Source organism: Panulirus ornatus, chromosome 20, assembly GCF_036320965.1.
Source record: "Panulirus ornatus isolate Po-2019 chromosome 20, ASM3632096v1, whole genome shotgun sequence".
Lineage (NCBI taxonomy): Eukaryota > Metazoa > Arthropoda > Malacostraca > Decapoda > Palinuridae > Panulirus > Panulirus ornatus.
This window is the reverse complement of record NC_092243.1, coordinates 37,357,513-37,377,791: the sequence shown is the minus strand read 5'-3', so window position 1 is coordinate 37,377,791 and position 20,279 is coordinate 37,357,513. Positions and strand designations below refer to the sequence as shown.

Below are 20,279 nucleotides of genomic sequence, written 5' to 3'. Positions count from 1 at the left end.
AGTGTGGTGGGAGTGTGGCGGGAGAGGTGTGAGTGAGGTTCTGTAGTGGTGGTCGTCACTGCAGGCTGGGTCACATATCAGCTGGGCGTCATCACGTGTGATTCATAACAATATTAAGCTTGCTATAGGTCGAGGATGTTACAAGAAAATCTTTATAAGACTTCGTCTTGATGATGAACCTTGAAATAACTTATCAAATATACGCAACACCATCATCATACTCAGCCTACAACCAGTCTATTAAATTTGCCTTTCACGATATTGATGTATAATATCTTCTTAATCCCCGTATATCATTAAAACATCAGATAAGATCGTATAAATCACGTGTCTAAACATACAGCGGCAAACATTTTCATGCTATAGGTATTGCCGAGAGTTAATAAGGACCAAACACCATCACATTACAGTATGTACATTACCATGATAAAGAATGTTTACTGACCACAACGTATGGTGCAGCTGTGTGATGCTGACCCCGACCCTTCTGCTGACATCACAACATCTCACTATGCACACCGCCACACTGTAGCCAACACCATACTATTGTAACAGGCTGGAAACTCTGACACATTACATGGAACACTTAAATTGCTGGAAAATTATATTGCTTTTTTTTCATATTCATTAAACTTAAAATGTTTGACAGTTTCCTGGGTAATATACTGAGAACAAAATGGTTGAGTCACTATTCAAATGCATCCTTTACCTGCTATATACCAGGTGTAGTAAAGGTCACCCTTGAGATGGTTACATGTGGACGGATGGGCATGACCTGTGTGTATGTGTGTGTGTGTGTGTGTGTGTGTGTGTGTGTGTGAGCTAATCAGAGGGAGGGGGGGGGGTTGCAGCATTACAATGGAATAATCCAGATCTCCATCTTAAGCTGCGAATAACGTTCTATTTTGCAATTATAATTACTCAGCATTTTTCCTTGGTCTTACTCATTTGTATATTTGCATCATGAAATATAGCAATGTATGTAGATGTCATCTATCAGTGTACTTCCCTCTCACACGTCTCCACTCCTTACCCAGTCACCCTCGTACACACCGACCCCAGTCGTCTCCAGGTCACTATATGAAAGCCTCGAAGTAGAGAGTCAATACTGCCTGGGTTCACACCTCACGGAAACAGAGTATTGACAAGGTTGACTTTCCCAGCTGGAGGTAGACGTGGTTGTACCTCACTCACGGGCTTATCCAGAGCGTGGAAAATATCTAGCTCCACCTTGATCAGCTTAAGATCTTTCATGATTCGTTAACTAGCTACTGTTATGATCTCCCAGGTCCGTAGTATCTGAAGTACCACAATTGTGTACATTTAGCTGACTGGCCGCCTGAATTCAATAAGCCGTTCTTTATATATTTATCTATCGTTGGGGAACGCCCGCTTCCTAGCAACATTTACGTCAGCAGACATACAAGAGTCCACTGTATATATGGCAGAGTCACACTGTATCATGAAGCTTAATTGCCGTTGACCAACCGTTAACACGGGAGCAGTTCATGCTGCACTTATACCTTACCTTGCATTCGATCATATACTTGGAAATATTTCAAGTATCAGAAATGTTTACATTTCTGATGTCAGCACAGACACACCTCTCTCTGGGGGAACGACTGCCTCAGCCTCTGAGGTACCATACCCACTCAGTCAGACACGTATAACAAACTATCTATTGTAGCGCGTTCTCTTTCCAGGTGTCAAGATCTACGACAGTTGAGCCCAGTGAACTGTAGAGTACAGTCGTCATGAGGATTTCTGTACCATCAGTCAACCCATAGGCAAACTTACAGGCAGGAATGGCTGATGTTGCCACATTATGTACCAGCCCTACACTGACCCATACAGGACCACACGAGCGGGCTACCAGACGGCGACGGAACTACAACACATATCTAACCTACAAGGAGGCTTGCCCTGCAGCATCCAACCACAATCACTCTGCTGTTCCTCGTGAATCTTATACACGCACAGCATGTACTGGGAAGTTCAATGGCCCTAAACCATCAGAGCTCAATCCACACAGGACGTGGTCCTTTTACAGTATTCCGCTGAAGTCGCCACCTACTTCACTCACCAGCGTCTGCTGCGTAAAACAGACCGTCAGAAGGAGGCTCTGAAAAAACCTATAGAAAAATGTGCTGTTTTACGTGTAAATGAAATAAGAGTAAACATACACAAAATGAGAATGGATGAGACAACGACAGAAACTATACATCCGGTAAAAGGATTATATGTCTGAGATAATATCAGTAAAATGGCTCCTGGAAGAAGACATATAACCTCAGTTTGGGAGGGAGGGGAGGTGGAGGGAGGAACCTGCAAACGTATCGTACAGCACACAACAACACAGTGAGTTATACTGCATTTGAGGTGAAAATATCAAGATGTGAGGAGAAGAGTTAAGAAATTTGCCAAGATCCGTCTTCAAATGTAATGCCAAGTTCTAACACTTCAAATGTTTGCCAATATCTACATCATCATGGTCCTCACTGCCGAGTTACCAGTATATTCCAGGTATATACACCATCATGATGGTCCTCAGTGATGTTCAAAGTATAGTCCAGGTGCATACACCAACATAATGGTCCAGAAATACTAATTAAGAAAGATATTTCGTCATGTTTAATGTCTGCCGGTGCAGCACTCATTAGATATGAAGATTTAACGAAATCGCCAACCTTGCTGGCGACATTGCAATAAAGTCCACATGCCCTGCCCTAACTCAGCCAATGGAAAAAGGCAACGTGCATTTAAAGGAGGAAGTTTTGTTAAAGCCAGTAACAGTGTCGAACTTGCCAAAGACAAACAAGCACACATTATTTCTTATGAGGATCTTATAGTTACACAGATGTGGGATAATATCAACATACCTAGACACATATATAGACGAGACTTGACTCATTCCGTATGTTCTCAAACTTAAGATCATACACACTATGAAGACAGATCCTAACCAGGAAGATTATCTACTTTCTTTTAATGTTGATATCTAAGGACCGTTAGCCTAGTTTTGGTTCAAGTAGTTCTATATATCATGCGTTTCATAATTTCAAAGGTGTCAAATGATATAATTCTCTTTACTGTGAAAAGAATATATGTATCTTATTCACATGGACCCCAGTCTCCAACATCTTTGTGTCAGATAAAGAAATTTATGGACCAAGCTTCTGCTCTGCCTTCTTTTAAGAGGAATAGAAATGCCAAACTGTCAAACTGTCCATTGCGTTTTGTACTCCGACCAGTGCACGTTTATTTCGTAACTACTTGTCCCACATGTAATGTATCTTTGACCTTTCATACTGTCATCAATATTACTGAATGTACGCTACACTGTGTCCTGTTTCATAGACACACCTCAACGTAGAGGTAATTTGCTTGTGTATATACGCAATTGTAATGTTAACAAGATGTTCTGTATGTGTATCCTTTTATTACACAAATGTTGGCCTCTGTAACATTTGCTACTCTGTAATCATCTATTATGTATCTAATGTATCTTAGACCTGCATACCTCTCTGACGGGAAGGGGACCCTCTGGGACCCTGGGCCCCACTAGGGCCCACCTGTCACCCCATCGTGTCAACCATACATATTGTATGGTGTATACTTCACCTACCCAAGGATATGTACCCTTAGCCCATACTCTCACTGAAATACTTTGTGTATGTATAACTAGACAATAAATATTTTGATTTAAAAAGACCAAAACCAAAAGGTGGCTTTTGATCTTTTTTTATCTAATTTTCTATTATCTACCAGTAGTTTTTCCTAAAAGTATATCAAAAAATGAAATATTTTTCCCGAAACGTTTATGTAACGAGTTAGAGGATGATTTAATTATCAGATATGACACGCAACTCACAATCAACGGTTGATTATATATATATATATATATATATATATATATATATATATATATATATATATATATATATATATATATATTCCCTGGGGATAGGGGAGAAAGAATACTTCCCACGTATTCCCTGCGTGTCGTAGAAAGCGACTAAAAGGGGAGGGAGCGGGGGGCTGGAAATCCTCCCCTCTCGTTTTTTTTTAATTTTCCAAAAGAAGGAACAGAGAATTGGGCCAGGTGAGGGTATTCCCTCAAAGGCCCAGTCCTCTGTTCTTAACGCTACCTCGCTAATGCGGGAAATGGCGAATAGTTTGAAAGAAAAAAGAAAAAAAAAAAGATATATATATATATATATATATATATATATATATATATATATATATATATATATATATATATATATATATGCCTCCCCTACATCCATCTGTTCTAATCTCATACTTTGGTTAGAAATTCATTTAACCGATTATGAAACTCTTCGCAGCTGGAAAGCGCTGTGACTGCCAAGCTACATATCATAAGATAAAGTTCATTATTGTTTCATTATGTTCTCAAGAAACTATAAAAGTCTGTCGCTCGTGAACTACTTTATGACAGCTACAGATTGGAGAGTAAAGTTCACAACGAGACATCCGCTTGGTATTGTGATGGAAGACCTGGTCAAGAGAAATTGAACCATAGGATGGCAGGCAACCTACACTTACCTGAAACATGGTCGACAAACATCATGAAACATATGACCTATAATCGTTGAAACATGATCACCAAACAGCACGAAACATGTGACATAATTGTTGAAACATGATCACTAAACATCATGAAACATATAACCTATAACTGTTGAAACATGATCACCAAACAGCATGAAACATAGAACCTATAACTGTTGATACATGATCACCAAACAGCATGAAACATATAACATATAATTGTTGAAACGATCACCAAACAGCATAAAACATAACACCTATGATTGTTGAAACATGATCACCAAAGAGCATAAAACATATAACCTATAACTGTTGAAACATGATCACCAAACAGCATGAAACATGTAACCTATGATTATTGAAACATGATCACCAACCGACAGGAAACATATAACCTATAATTGCTGAAACATGATCACCAAACAGCATGAAACATATATTCTATAATTATTGAAACATGATCACCAAACAGCATGAAACATGCAACTTATAACTGTTGAAACATGATCACCAAACAGCGTGAAACATATAACGTATAATTGTTGAAACATGATCGCCAAGTAGCGAGCAAAATATAGCTTACTATAATTGATATTGATCATCCAAACAGCATGAAACTTGTGTGTATGTACCTTATGACCAGATGAAACATGAGCTCAAAGAGCATGCAACACGTGATCCATAATTGGTGACACATTATTGCTAGCAAACAAGTTAGCGAATAAGTAAACATGTGACGTACCTTCTTCCTACGTCTGGCAGGTGTAGGGCCATGGCAACCATCACTCAGGAGTTCTGTGGCTTTCACGAGTTGGTCCCTTGTATAACATTACCAAGTGGTCAACACTATATTCACATAGTGATCATAATTCTGAATTCTATGATACAATCACGCCATTCACCAGCACTGCTCTACAAAAAATTATTATCTTGTCCAATTAAAGATAATCTCACAATTTTCTGGTCTTCTTTCTCACTTTACACATTTCTTTTTTCACTGTTTCGTATCATGAGTCATTTACTCCATGTTTGGTGGACGAGTAACATGAGCAGGAGCTCTGCTGCGCCCGACCTGACCAGCACCAGTTGGTCTAAATGTTTACATTTTCCATTTTCTGCCACAGTCACGTGAGTTCCAACACAAATCATTCACCAGGTTTTTTTTCTACAAACACATATTTTCCGATCACATGAAACGTATTATCTGAATTATTCTCGCCATTTGATGATGTTTCTGTGAATAAGTCAGACTATAATATTCTGTGGTGTTCAAAACTTACACTTTCTAGCGTTACACTTGTGGTGTTGCTACCCACAACTCACACTAGTATGTGTCATCATCTGGTATATGTGTAGCACATGATACATCGCAGTGGACGTGACCTACGTCTGTCCTCACCTGAGGTCAGGGCACAACTGACGGTGCTGACCTGCTCGTGGTGGTGGGTGAGGACTGTTGATATGACGTCATAACCAGCAGTTTGAACCATCGAACCGGTAGTTTGGCTGAGATATTGTTGACAAGCATAAACCTGATGTCTGGTGTCTCGTTTTCTGTTGTATTTACTGGATATCATTTTCAGGTTATCAATAAATGCTATTTGTTTACCAGTTGATGACCATAGCTGGGTTAGGCTTATATCTATGTTGACCGAGGACGTCAACACTGGCAGACGACTGGCCGGAGCAACGGTTGATGTACTGACACCCTGGGTCACCTGACCTCATGCTGACACCCTGGGTCACCTGACCTCATGCTGACATTGGTGATCACACTTCACCATCCAGGAGGCCTGGTGATCACACTTCATCATCAAGAACACTTGGTGATAACACTCACCATCGAGGAGGCTTTGTGACTGCATTTCATCGTCCATGACGGCTGGTGATCACACTTTACAATCCAGGAGATATGGTAATTACAATTCACCATTCAGGAAGCCTGGTGATCACACTTCATCATCTAGGAGATTTGGTGATCACATCACACCATTCAGGAGGCCTGGCTTCATACTTCACCATCCAGAAGACTTAGTGATCACACTTCACTATCTAGGAGGCCTGGTGATCATGTTTTCCATCCACGATGGCTGGTGATCATACTTCACCATCCAGGAGGCCTGGTGATCGCACTTCACCATCCAGGAGGTCTGTTGATCGCCCTTCATCATCCAGGAAGCCTGGTGATCACACATCACCATCCAGGAGGCTTGGTGATCACTCATCACCATCCAGGAGGCTTGGTGATCACACTTCACCATCCAGGAGGCCTGGTGATCACACATCACCATCCAGGAGGCTTAGTGATCACACTTCACCATTCAGGAGGCCTGGTGATCACACTTCACCATCCAGGAAGCTTGGTGATCACTCATCACCATCCAGGAGGCATGGTGATCACACTTCACCATCCAGGAAGCTTGGTGATCACTCATCACCATCCAGGAGGCTTGGTGATCACTCATCACCATCCAGGAAGCTTGGTGATCACACATCACCATCCAGGAGGCCTGGTGATCACACTTCACCATCCAGGAAGCTTGGTGATCACTCATCACCATCCAGGAGGCATGGTGATCACACTTCACCATTCAGGAGGCTTGGTGATCACACTTCACCATCCAGGAAGCTTGGTGATCACTCATCACCATCCAGGAGGCTTGGTGATCACTCATCACCATCCAGGAAGCTTGGTGATCACACATCACCATCCAGGAGGCCTGGTGATCACACTTCACCATCCAGGAAGCTTGGTGATCACACTTCACCATCCAGGAAGCTTGGTGATCACTCATCACCATCCAGGAGGCTTGGTGATCACTCATCACCATCCAGGAAGCTTGGTGATCACACATCACCATCCAGGAGGCTTGGTGATCACTCATCACCATCCAGGAGGCTTGGTGATCACACATCACCATCCAGGAGGCCTGGTGATCACACTTCACCACCCAGGAGGCTTGGTGATCACTCATCACCATCCAGGAGGCTTGGTGATCACACATCACCATCCAGGAGGCTTGGTGATCACACTTCACCATCCAGGAGGCTTGGTGACCACACTTCACCATCCAGGAGGATTGGTGATCACACTTCACCATCCAGGAGGCTTGGTGATCACTCATCACCATCCAGGAGGCCTGGTGATCACACTTCACCGTCCAGGAGGCTTGGTGATCACTCATCACCATCCAGGAGGCTTGGTGATCACACTTCACCATCCAGGAGGCTTGGTGATCACACTTCACCATCCAGGAGGACTGGTGATCACATTTCACCATCCAGGAGGCTTGGTGATCACACTTCACCACCCAGGAGGCCTGGTGATCACACTTCACCATCCAGGAGGCCTGGTGATCACACTTCACCATCCAGGAGGCTTGGTGATCACACTTCACCATCCAGGAGGCCTGGTGATCACACTTCACCATCCAGGAGGCCTGGTGATCACACTTCACCATCCAGGAGGCCTGGTGATCACACTTCACCATCCAGGAGGCCTGGTGAACACACTTCACCATCCAGGAGGCCTGGTGATCACACTTCACCATCCAGGAGGCTTGGTGATCACACTTCACCATCCAGGAGGCCTGGTGATCACACTTCACCATCCAGGAGGCCTGGTGATCACACTTCACCATCCAGGAGGACTGGTGATCACACTTCACCATCCAGGAGGCTTGGTGATCACACTTCACCATCCAGGAGGACTGGTGATCACACTTCACCATCCAGGAGGCTTGGTGATCACACTTCACCATCCAGGAGGCTTGGTGATCACACATCACCATCCAGGAGGACTGGTGATCACACTTCACCATCCAGGAGGCTTGGTGATCACACATCACCATCCAGGAGGACTGGTGATCACACTTCACCATCCAGGAGGCCTGGTGATCACACTTCACCATCCAGGAGGCCTGGTGATCAGACTTCACCATCCAGAGGCTTGGTGATCACACTTCACCATCCAGGAGGCTTGGTGAACCCACTTCACCATCCAGAAGGCTTGGTGATCACACTTCACCATTCAGAGGGCCTGGTGACGACATTTCATCATCCATGTTTTTGTTTTTGTTAGCCTTCGCTTCTTATGGTGAACAAACTCTAACATTACTGGCGATATTGTCTTATTAGAAGATGGTGGAGCTGAACCACAGTACGTTATAGAACTTTACCATTTACGATGATAACATAATAAAGAAAACATATGATGAAAGGAACCTGGAAAGTCACTTCCTCTTGCAAAGTGAAAAGTCCAAATTTCCTCCAACAAAAGCACAGTTGGTCGTATAATAATGTTACATTATGTCAACAAAAGAGGGATTTCCACAAAAGCATCTCAGGTGGTCTTATTTCCATAATGGGATGTATGGAAAGTGAGGTACAGTGTGATACACTTAGTTAATTACTTTTGGTCAAGGATATGTCTACTATCCTGACTACTCAGGTAGTGTTGTAAGATGAACTCTTGTGTCTGAGTGAGAATATTTCCTTGTAAAGCTAACCGCAAGAGAATGCTCGTGTACAGAGGACCACATCAACCCATGTTTTAAAACTAACTTAAAGCTGCTTTCTGTTTTCCAAGACAAGGCAATTACTGTCATGTGTGACTGGAACATTTTGAAGGAAAACGTCAAGAGGATGCTCAAGGATCCTCAACAATCGTCTCCTAATTAGAGAAAAGAATGATAGTCATGCTGTTAAATATCACAACCACTGGAGACGATGTTGGCAATGTTGTGAACAGTAATTAACCAACCACTACGTGTTCCAGGCTCAGAGAACATCCCGTAGTGGCTTATGAGGTCACATCATCGCTTCAGCCATCCAGCCAGTGGATAACACTACACCTCACCAGCCAGTGATGTGCTCCTCTAACACTAACACTACACCTCACCAGCTGGTGATGTGTTCCTCTAACACTAACACTACATCTCACCAGCTGGTGATGTGTTCCTCTAACACTAACACTACATCTCACCAGCTGGTGATGTGTTCCTCTAACACTAACACTACACCTCACCAGCTGGTGATGTGTTACTCTAACACTAACACTACACCTCACCAGCTGGTGATGTGTTCCTCTAACACTAACACTACACCTCACCAGCTGGTGATGTATTCCTCTAACACTACAGCTCACCAGCTGGTGCTGTTGTCGGCCAGCATTAATGCTACAGCCCAGCTCACAATGCTGTAGTCACCAGGTAGTAATGCTTCCCTCCATCGTCTGATACTGTGTACCTCCGGCACTAGTGTTACAGTGTATGAGCCGGAACTGTGCTCACTTGTACCTCAGCTTGTACTCAGCAGTTTGTGCTGAGTCAGATCAACGCTGTCACTTTATACCCACCAGCCGGTCACGTGATGCTAGTAATTCACCCAACCAGCCAATGATGTTATCATCATCACAACCCTGAAGGACTCCTTCTCCAGGGGCTCCTGCTGCTTCGGAAGTACGCTGCAATCAGTAGTGAGAAAGGAAGGATTCCTTTAAGTGAGAAGTTCTTCAACGAGATTGTACTCGGATGTTTTAGCCTGGCCGGAGGAGGTGACTTTTCACTCGCGGCGTAACAAAAAGACAAAATTCGGTAACATCTTTAGTCGGCGTTGTGCTTGCTACTATTCCGGCTTCAGCCCGTCACCTCGTCCTACACAGGCCAATACCAGTGCTTCGGGGTACCAAACTGCCATCAAGTCTTGGTATAACCAAATTTCTACCATATCTTCTTACTTCCACAGTGAAATTAGCTTTCTTCTAAACACAACCACATTACCACTGAGGAAACTCACTACCATAATGCTCACACATGTACCCACCACTGCATTACCAACACTTCTCCCACTACCACTGCATCTCCCACTGTCACCACATTTCTCCACCTCCACATTACCACCAAATTTCTCCACCTCCATATTACTGCCGGGCCTTGCAGCAACACACGCCCTCATTAGCATATCCACATTTTTCTTCAAAACTTTTCCAAACGTAAAATTGTTTATCTGTTTCCTCAGTCGGGGCCTTGGAAAGTTTCGACCAAAAAATGTATGTTAATTTCTTGTTATGAACGGAACTGTGACATAAGTCTACCAGCAGTAAGGTTTCTGCTGCATGTCTGTTGCAAGACATGTTGTTCACGTACGTTGGTGATATATCATTATAACGACAAAACAAGATATAGGAGAGTTACATTATATGATGATAATATTCCACACTTATATATCAGTAGCTCTGATACATGGGACTAAAGATGAAGAACAATGATAATTGATCTACTTGAACAAGGCAAAGTGAACACCACAGTGACATGATACTATAAACTGACATCACAATGAAATAAGACATAGAGAACTGCCTCAGAGAATTATCGATAAAAAAAGATATATATGAAATATAGCGTAAGGAACTTTTGTATTTCTGAGATTGGAATCGAGTCAACAGAGTTGATTGGCCACGTCGAACATCCGCGCACAAGATCACGAGAAATAAATGATAACAGGTGAAAGATGAATCCAGAACATTGGAGACTGGTCGAAATAGAATGAAACAAGAGCGGGTTGGCAGACAGTTACCTACGGGTCGTTAATAATAGAAAACGTAACGGACTGAAGAAGACCTTGGCTTGAAGATGAGGGAATCTCTCGACCTCGCTGGACAAAATTTGATTGTCGTAGAGTATCGTAAAGTGTATAGATTTAGGATATATATATATATATATATATATATATATATATATATATATATATATATATATATATATATATATCTTTCTTTCTTTCATACTATTCGCCATTTCACGCATCAGTGAGGTAGCGTTAAGAACAGAGGACTGGGCCTTTGAGGGAATATCCTCACCTGGCCCCCTTCTCTGTTCCTTCTTTGGGAAAATTAAAAAAAAAAACGAGAGGGGAGGATTTCCAGCCCCCCACTCCCTCCCCTTTTAGTCGCCTTCTACGACACGCAGGGAATACGTGGGAAGTATTCTTTCTCCCCTATCCCCAGGGATAATATATATATATATATATATATATATATATATATATATATATATATATATATATATATATATATATATATACATATATATATATATATATATATATATATATATATATATATATATATATATATATATATATATATATATATATAAATATATATATATATTCTTTTTTTTTTTTGCTTTGTCGCTGTCTCCCGCGTTTGCGAGGTAGCGCAAGCAAACAGACTAAAGAAATTGCCCAACCCAGCCCCATACACATGTATATACATACATCCACACACGCAAATATACATGCCTACACAGCTTTCCATGGTTTACCCCAGACGCTTCACATGCCCTGATTCAATCCACTGACAGCACGTCAACCCCGGTATACCACATTGATCCAATTCACTCTATTCCTTGCCCTCCTTTCACCCTCCTGCATGTTCAGGCCCCGATCACACAAAATCTTTTTCACTCCATCTTTCCACCTCCAATTTGGTCTCCCACTTCTCCTCGTTCCCTCCACCTCCGACACATATATCCTCTTGGTCAATCTTTCCTCACTCATTCTTTCCATGTGCCCAAACCATTTCAAAACACCCTCTTCTGCTCTCTCAACCACTCTCTTTTTATTTCCACACATCTCTCTTACCCTTACATTACTTACTCGATCAAACCACCTCACACCACAAATTGTCCTCAAACATCTCATTTCCAGCACATCCATCCTCCTGCGCACAACTCTATCCATAGCCCACGCCTCGCAACCATACAACATTGTTGGAACCACTATTCCTTCAAACATACCCATTTTTGCTTTCCGAGATAATGTTCTCGACTTCCACACATTCTTCAAGGCTCCCAGGATTTTCGCCCCCTCCCCCACCCTATGATCCACTTCCGCTTCCATGGTTCCATCCGCTGCCAGATCCACTCCCAGATATCTAAAACACTTTACTTCCTCCACTTTTTCTCCATTCAAACTTACCTCCCAATTGACTTGACCCTCAACCCTACTGTACCTAATTACCTTGCTCTTATTCACATTTACTCTTAACTTTCTTCTTCACACACTTTACCAAACTCAGTCACCAGCTTCTGCAGTTTCTCACATGAATCAGCCACCAGCGCTGTATCATCAGCGAACAACAACTGACTCACTTCCCAAGCTCTCTCATCCCCAACAGACTTCATACTTGCCCCTCTTTCCAAAACTCTTGCATTCACCTCCCTAACAACCCCATCCATAAACAAATTAAACAACCATGGAGACATCACACACCCCTGCCGCAAACCTACATTCGCTGAGAACCAATCACTTTCCTCTCTTCCTACACGTACACATGCCTTACATCCTCGATAAAAACTTTTCACTGCTTCTAACAACTTGCCTCCCACACCATATATTCTTAATACCTTCCACAGAGCATCTCTATCAACTCTATCATATGCCTTCTCCAGATCCATAAATGCTACATACAAATCCATCTGCTTTTCTAAGTATTTCTCACATACATTCTTCAAAGCAAACACCTGATCCACACATCCTCTACCACTTCTGAAACCACACTGCTCTTCCCCAATCTGATGCTCTGTACATGCCTTCACCCTCTCAATCAGTACCCTCCCATATAATTTACCAGGAATACTCAACAAACTTATACCTCTGTAATTTGAGCACTCACTCTTATCCCCTTTGCCTTTGTACAATGGCACTATGCACGCATTCCGCCAATCCTCAGGCACCTCACCATGAGTCATACATACATTAAATAACCTTACCAACCAGTCAACAATACAGTCACCCCCTTTTTTAATAAATTCCACTGCAATACCATCCAAACCTGCTGCCTTGCCGGCTTTCATCTTCCGCAAAGCTTTTACTACCTCTTCTCTGTTTACCAAATCATTTTCCCTAACCCTCTCACTTTGCACACCACCTCGACCCAAACACCCTATATCTGCCACTCTGTCATCAGACACATTCAACAAACCTTCAAAATACTCATTCCATCTCCTTCTCACATCACCACTACTTGTTATCACCTCCCCATTTACGCCCTTCACTGAAGTTCCCCATTTGCTCCCTTGTCTTACGCACCCTATTTACCTCCTTCCAGAACATCTTTTTATTCTCCCTAAAATTTACTGATAGTCTCTCACCCCAACTCTCATTTGCCCTTTTTTTCACCTCTTGCACCTTTCTCTTGACCTCCTGTCTCTTTCTTTTATACTTCTCCCACTCAATTGCATTTTTTCCCTGCAAAAATCGTCCAAATGCCTCTCTCTTCTCTTTCACTAATACTCTTACTTCTTCATCCCACCACTCACTACCCTTTCTAAACAGCCCACCTCCCACTCTTCTCATGCCACAAGCATCTTTTGCGCAATCCATCACTGATTCCCTAAATACATCCCATTCCTCCCCCACTCCCCTTACTTCCATTGTTCTCACCTTTTTCCATTCTGTACACAGTCTCTCCAGATACTTCTTCACACAGGTCTCCTTCCCAAGCTCACTTACTCTCACCGCCTTCTTCACCCCAACATTCACTCTTCTTTTCTGAAAACCCATACTAATCTTCACCTTAGCCTCCACAAGATAATGATCAGACATCCCTCCAGTTGCACCTCTCAGCACATTGACATCCAAAAGTCTCTCTTTCGCACGCCTGTCAATTAACACGTAATCCAATAACGCTCTCTGGCCATCTCTCCTACTTACATAAGTATACTTATGTATATCTCGCTTTTTAAACCAGGTATTCCCAATCATCAGTCCTTTTTCAGCACATATAATATATATATATATATATATATATATATATATATATATATATATTTTTTTTTTTTTTTCAAACTATTCGCCATTTCCCGCATTAGCGAGGTGGCGTTAAGAACAGAGGACTGGGCCTTTTTCGGAATATCCTCACCTGGCCCCCTCTGTTCCTTCTTTTGGAAAATTAAAAAAAAAAAACGAGAGGGGAGGATTTCCAGCCCCCCGCTCCCTCCCCTTTTAGTCGCCTTCTACGACATGCAGGGAATACGTGGGAAGTATTCTTAATCCCCTATCCCCAGGGATATATATATATATATATATATATATTCTTTTTTTTTTTAAACTATTCGCCATTTCCCGCGTTAGCGAGGTAGCGTTAAGAACAGAGGACTGGGCCTTTTTGGAGTATCATCACCTGGCCCCACTCTGTTCCTTCTTTTGGAAAATTTAAAAAAAAGAAACGAGAGGGAGGGGAGGATTTCCAGCCCCCCGCTCCCTCCCCTTTTAGTCGCCTTCTACGACACGCAGGGAATACGTGGGAAGTATTCTTAATCCCCTATCCCCAGGGATAATATATATATATATATATATATATATATATATATATATATATATATATATATATATATATATATATATATATATATATATATATATCCTTGGGGATAGGGGAGAAAGAATACTTCCCACGTGTCCTCTGCGTGTCGTAAAAGGTCGAATAAAGGGAGGGACCGGTGAGGTGGGATGGGGTGAGGTGGGGGGTTGGAAGTCCTCCCCTACCGTTTTAATACAAAGAAGAAACAGAGAAGGGGGCCAAGTGAGGATATTTCCTCTAAAGCTGTCCTCTGCTCTTAGTGCTACCTCGTTGACGCGGGAAATGGCGAATATTATATATATGCGTGTGTGGACGTATGTATATACATGTGTGTGGGGGTGGGTTGGGCCATTTCTTTCGTCTGTTTCCTTGCGCTACCTCGCAAACGCGGGAGACAGCGGCAAAAAAAAAAAAAAAATACATATATATATATATATATATATATATATATATATATATATATATATATATATATATATATATATATATATAGCGTGGGCTATGGATAGAGTAGTGCGCAGGAGGGTGGATGTGCTGGAAATGAGATGTTTGAGGACAATATGTGGTGTGAGGTGGTTTGATCGAGTAAGTAATGTAAGGGTAAAAGAGATATGTGGAAATAAAAAGAGCGTGGTTGAGAGAGCAGAAGAGGGTGTTTTGAAATGGTTTGGGCACATGGAGAGAATGAGTGAGGAAAGATTGACCAAGAGGATATATGTGTCGGAGGTGGAGGGAACGAGGAGAAGTGGGAGACCAAATTGGAGGTGGAAAGATGGAGTGAAAAAGATTTTGGGTGATCGGGACCTGAGCATGCAGGAAGGTGAAAGGCGGGCAAGGAATAGAGTGAATTGGATCGATGTGGTACACCGGGGTCGATGTGCTGTCAATGGATTGAATCAGGGCATGTGAAGCGTCTGGGGTAAACCATGGAAAGTTCTGTGGGTCCTGGGTGGGGAAAGGGAGCTGTGGTTTCGGGTATTATTGCATGACAGCTAGAGACTGAGTGTGAACGAATGGGGCCTTTGTTGTCCTTTCCTAGCGGTACCTCGCACACATGAGGGGGAGGGGGATGTTATTCCATGTGTGGCAGGGTGGTGATGGGAATGAATAAAGGCAGACAGTGTGAATTGTGTGCATGTGTATATATGTATATGTCTGTGTGTGTATTTATATGTGTACATTGAGATGTATGGGTATGTATATTTGCATGTGGGGACGTGTATGTATATACATGTGTATGGGGGTGGGTTGGGCCATTTCTTTCGTCTGTTTCCTTGCGCTACCTCGCAAACGCGGGAGACAGCGACAAAGCAAAATAAATAAATAAAAACATATATATATATATATATATATATATATATATATATATATATATATATATATATATATATATATATTAGTTGCCAGACAAAATTTGAGCCAAACGACACCCAAAATTTAAATATTGAAGGTCAGCTGGCGCGCAGCAGGCGTGTCTGATGACGGAGTAAGTAAACACATGTTTATGAGATATGCATCATGTAAATTAGTTGGCCATGCGATGAGAGTCACTTGAAACATGAGTATGTTGTCAGGTGCCCATCATGTTCTGGTGTGGGAGTCATCATACTGCCTTGGACCAGGTAATGTACCAACCTAGACCACTTACCTACTACCAGTGCCACATGACACTGACCAGATAGCTGCACCACAGTGGGATCGGTTCCACCTCATCGTAGGCCAAGGATTAAGGAATACCAGGGCCAAGGACCACACCACTAGAGGCGCCGAAACCCACTTCTATGGCCTTTAAAGATGACTGCTTTGCGTTACCGATATCACTGATGAATTGTGCTGCTTCTTTGGTTAAAAATGGAAATAGATAAAAATACAAAATAGATAAGAAATAACAAAGAGTAAGAAGCAAACTACTTTATACGAGTAATGATGAATGTCATTATAACAACTTATGATGCCAATCTTCGTGAGTGTGCTGGTTACAGTAATTGCCGAGGGCGGTGCTGGAAGGGGTCAGGAGAGAAACATGAGGGAGGACAGGAAGGTCAGAGGGCAAACATTGATTCATACGAAGCAGAAAGTATGGGAAGAAAACGAGAGATATGGACTGTGTGTAGCACTTGCTGAAGATGGTTGGGCACTGATCATGGAGCAATAGGGGAGAATGCTCGATGGTGGTGATGGGTTGCAGAAGGAGGCTGAGAAATGCAGAAGATATTTGGTGAATGATTCATGGCAAAAAGGGAAGATGTATGGAGAGAAGAGAGGGAAACAGTGACGATGATGACATATGGTAGTACGAGAGACACAAACAGGTAAAGCTCAGGAAGGGGAGGCGCCACGGATAGGGAGCAGGAGGAACAAGGAAGGGTGAATGTGGTGTTGGTTGTAAGAGACAAGTGGCAGAGACAGAGATACCGAATGATGCCTGGCTGGTTCATGACATCTGTCAAGATGCAACACCAACCCAGGTAGCAGCCGGGTAGCAAGTGATGATTCACGTATTCTGTTGTCTTGACCAAACATCAGATCACATGGGACAAAACACGCCATATGGATCCAGTTTGATGCTAACACTTCATTTGTAAGGCCCGTGAGTATGGACTCCCGTGGTGTAGTGGTTAACGTTCCTGACCGTGACGCATTCACGGGCCGCCCAGGGTCCAGCGCATTAGGTTTCAACCCTGGTTGCGGACCAAAGCCAACCCAGCTGCTCATCCACCCTTAATGGTTGGATGATAAAATGGCTACCTGGTTCAGCCTGGGATATATATATATATTTCTTTTTTTTTTTTTTTTTTTATATACTTTGTCGCTGTCTCCCGCGTTTGCGAGGTAGCGCAAGGAAACAGACGAAAGAAATGGCCCCCCCCCCCCATACACATGTACATACACACGTCCACACACGCAAATATACATACCCACACAGCTTTCCATGGTTTATATATATATATATATATATATATATATATATATATATATATATATATATATATATATATATATATATATATGTATTATATATATATATATATATATATATATATATATATATATATATATATATATATATATATATATATATAATACATATATATATATATATATATATATATATATATATATATATATATATATATATATATATATATATATATATATATTTTTTTTTTTTTCAAACTATTCGCCATTTCCCGCATTAGCGAGGTAGCGTTAAGAACAGAGGACTGGGCCTTTTTCGGAATATCCTCACCTGGCCCCCTCTGTTCCTTCTTTTGGAAAATTAAAAAAAAACGAGAGGGGAGGATTTCCAGCCCTCCGCTCCCTCCCCTTTTAGTCGCCTTCTACGACACGCAGGGAATACGTGGGAACTATTATTAACCCCCTATCCCCAGGGATAATATATATATATATATATATATATATATATATATATATATATATATATATATATATATAATTATTTTTTTATATCACTTTGTCGCTGTCTCCCGCGTTAGCGAGGAACCGCAAGGAAACAGACGAAAGAAATGGCCCAACCCACCCACATACACATGTATATACATACACGTCCACACACGCACATATACATACATATACATCTCAACATATACATATATATATATATATATATATATATATATATATATATATATATATATATATATATATATATATACACAGACATATACATATATACACATGTACATAATTCATACTGTCTGCCTTTATTCATTTCCGTCAACACCCCGCCACACTTAAAATGACAACCACCCCCTCCGGCATGTGCACGAGGTAGAGCTAGGGAAAGACAACAAAGGCCATATTCGTTCACACCCAGTCTCTAGCTGTCATGTATAATGCACCGAAACCACAGCTCCCTTTCCACATCCAGGCCCCACAAAACTTTCCATGGTTTACCCCAGACGCTTCACATGCCCTGGTTCAATCCATTAACAGCACGTCGACCCCGGTATACCACATCGTTCTGATTCGCTCTATTCCTTGCACGCCTTTCACTCTCCTGCATGTATAGGCCCCGATTACTCAAAATCTTCACTCCATCTTTCCACCTACAATTTGGTGTTCCGCTTCTCCTTCTTCCCTCTACCTCTAACAAATATATCCTCTTTGTCAATCTTTCCTCGCTCATTCTCTCCATGTGACCAAACCATTTCAACACACGCTCTTCTGCTCTCTTAACCACACTCAAACATTTCATTTCCAACACATCCACCCTCCTCCGCACAACCCTATCTGTAGCCCATGCCTCGCAACCATATAGCATTGTTGAAACCACTATTCCTTCAAACATACCCATTTTTACTCCTCGAAATAACGTTCTCGCCTTCCACACATTCTTCAACGCTCCCAGAACCTTCGCCCCCTCCCACACCTTGTGACTCATTTCCGCTTCGATGGTTCCATCCGCTGCTAAGTCCACTCTCAGATCTAAAACAGTTCTCTTACTCCAGTTTTTCCCCATTCAAATTTATCTACCAATCAACTTGTCCCTCAAACCTACTGAACTTTATTCATATTTACTCTCCGCTTTCTTCTTTCACACACTTTACCAAACTCAGGCACCAACTTCTGCAGTTTCTCACCCGAATCAGCCACTAACGCTGTATCATCAGTGAACAACAACTGACTCACTTCCCAAGCCCTCTCAACCACAACAAACTGCATACTTGCCCCTCTCTCCAAAACTGTTCCATTCAACTCCCTAACCACCCCATCCATAAACAAATTAAACAAACATGGAGACATCACGCACCCCTGCCGCACACCGACATTCACTGGGAATCAATCATTTTCCTCTCTTCCTACTCGTACGCATGCCTTATATCCTTGTTAAACTTTTCACTGCTTCTAGCAACTTACCTCCCACACCATATACTCTTAAAACCTTCCACAAAGCATCTCAATCAACCTTATCACATGCCTTCTCCAGATCCATAAATGCTACATACGAATCCATATATATATATATATATATATATATATATATATATATATATATATATATATATATAAATATCCCTGGGGATAGGGGACAAAGAATACTTCCCACGCATTCCTCACGTGTCGTAAAAGGCGACTAAGGGGGACGGGAGCGGGGGGCCAGAAACTCTCCCCTCCTTGTATCTTAACTGTCTGAAAGGGGAAACAGAAGAAGGAGTCACGCGGGGAGTGCTCATCCTCCTCGAAGGCTCAGACTGGAGTGTCTAAATGTGTGTGGATGTAACCAAGATGAGAAAAAAGGAGAGATAGGTAGTATGTTTGAGGAAAGGAACCTGGATGTTTTGGCTCTGAGTGAAACGAAGCTCAAGGGTAAAGG

At 42.1% G+C, this 20,279-nt stretch overlaps 1 protein-coding gene across 1 annotated transcript in view; it reads right to left on the bottom strand.

Annotated features, from left to right (window-relative positions):
- Window positions 1-5,531, bottom strand: part of LOC139755950 (uncharacterized) — a 1,365,710-nt gene extending 1,360,179 nt beyond the window's left edge. The window contains exon 1 of the mRNA XM_071674739.1: window positions 5,318-5,531. The gene's annotated coding sequence lies outside the window, so the exon portion shown is untranslated. The remainder of the gene's footprint in view (window positions 1-5,317) is intronic.
- Between the last annotated feature and the right edge of the window lie 14,748 nt (window positions 5,532-20,279).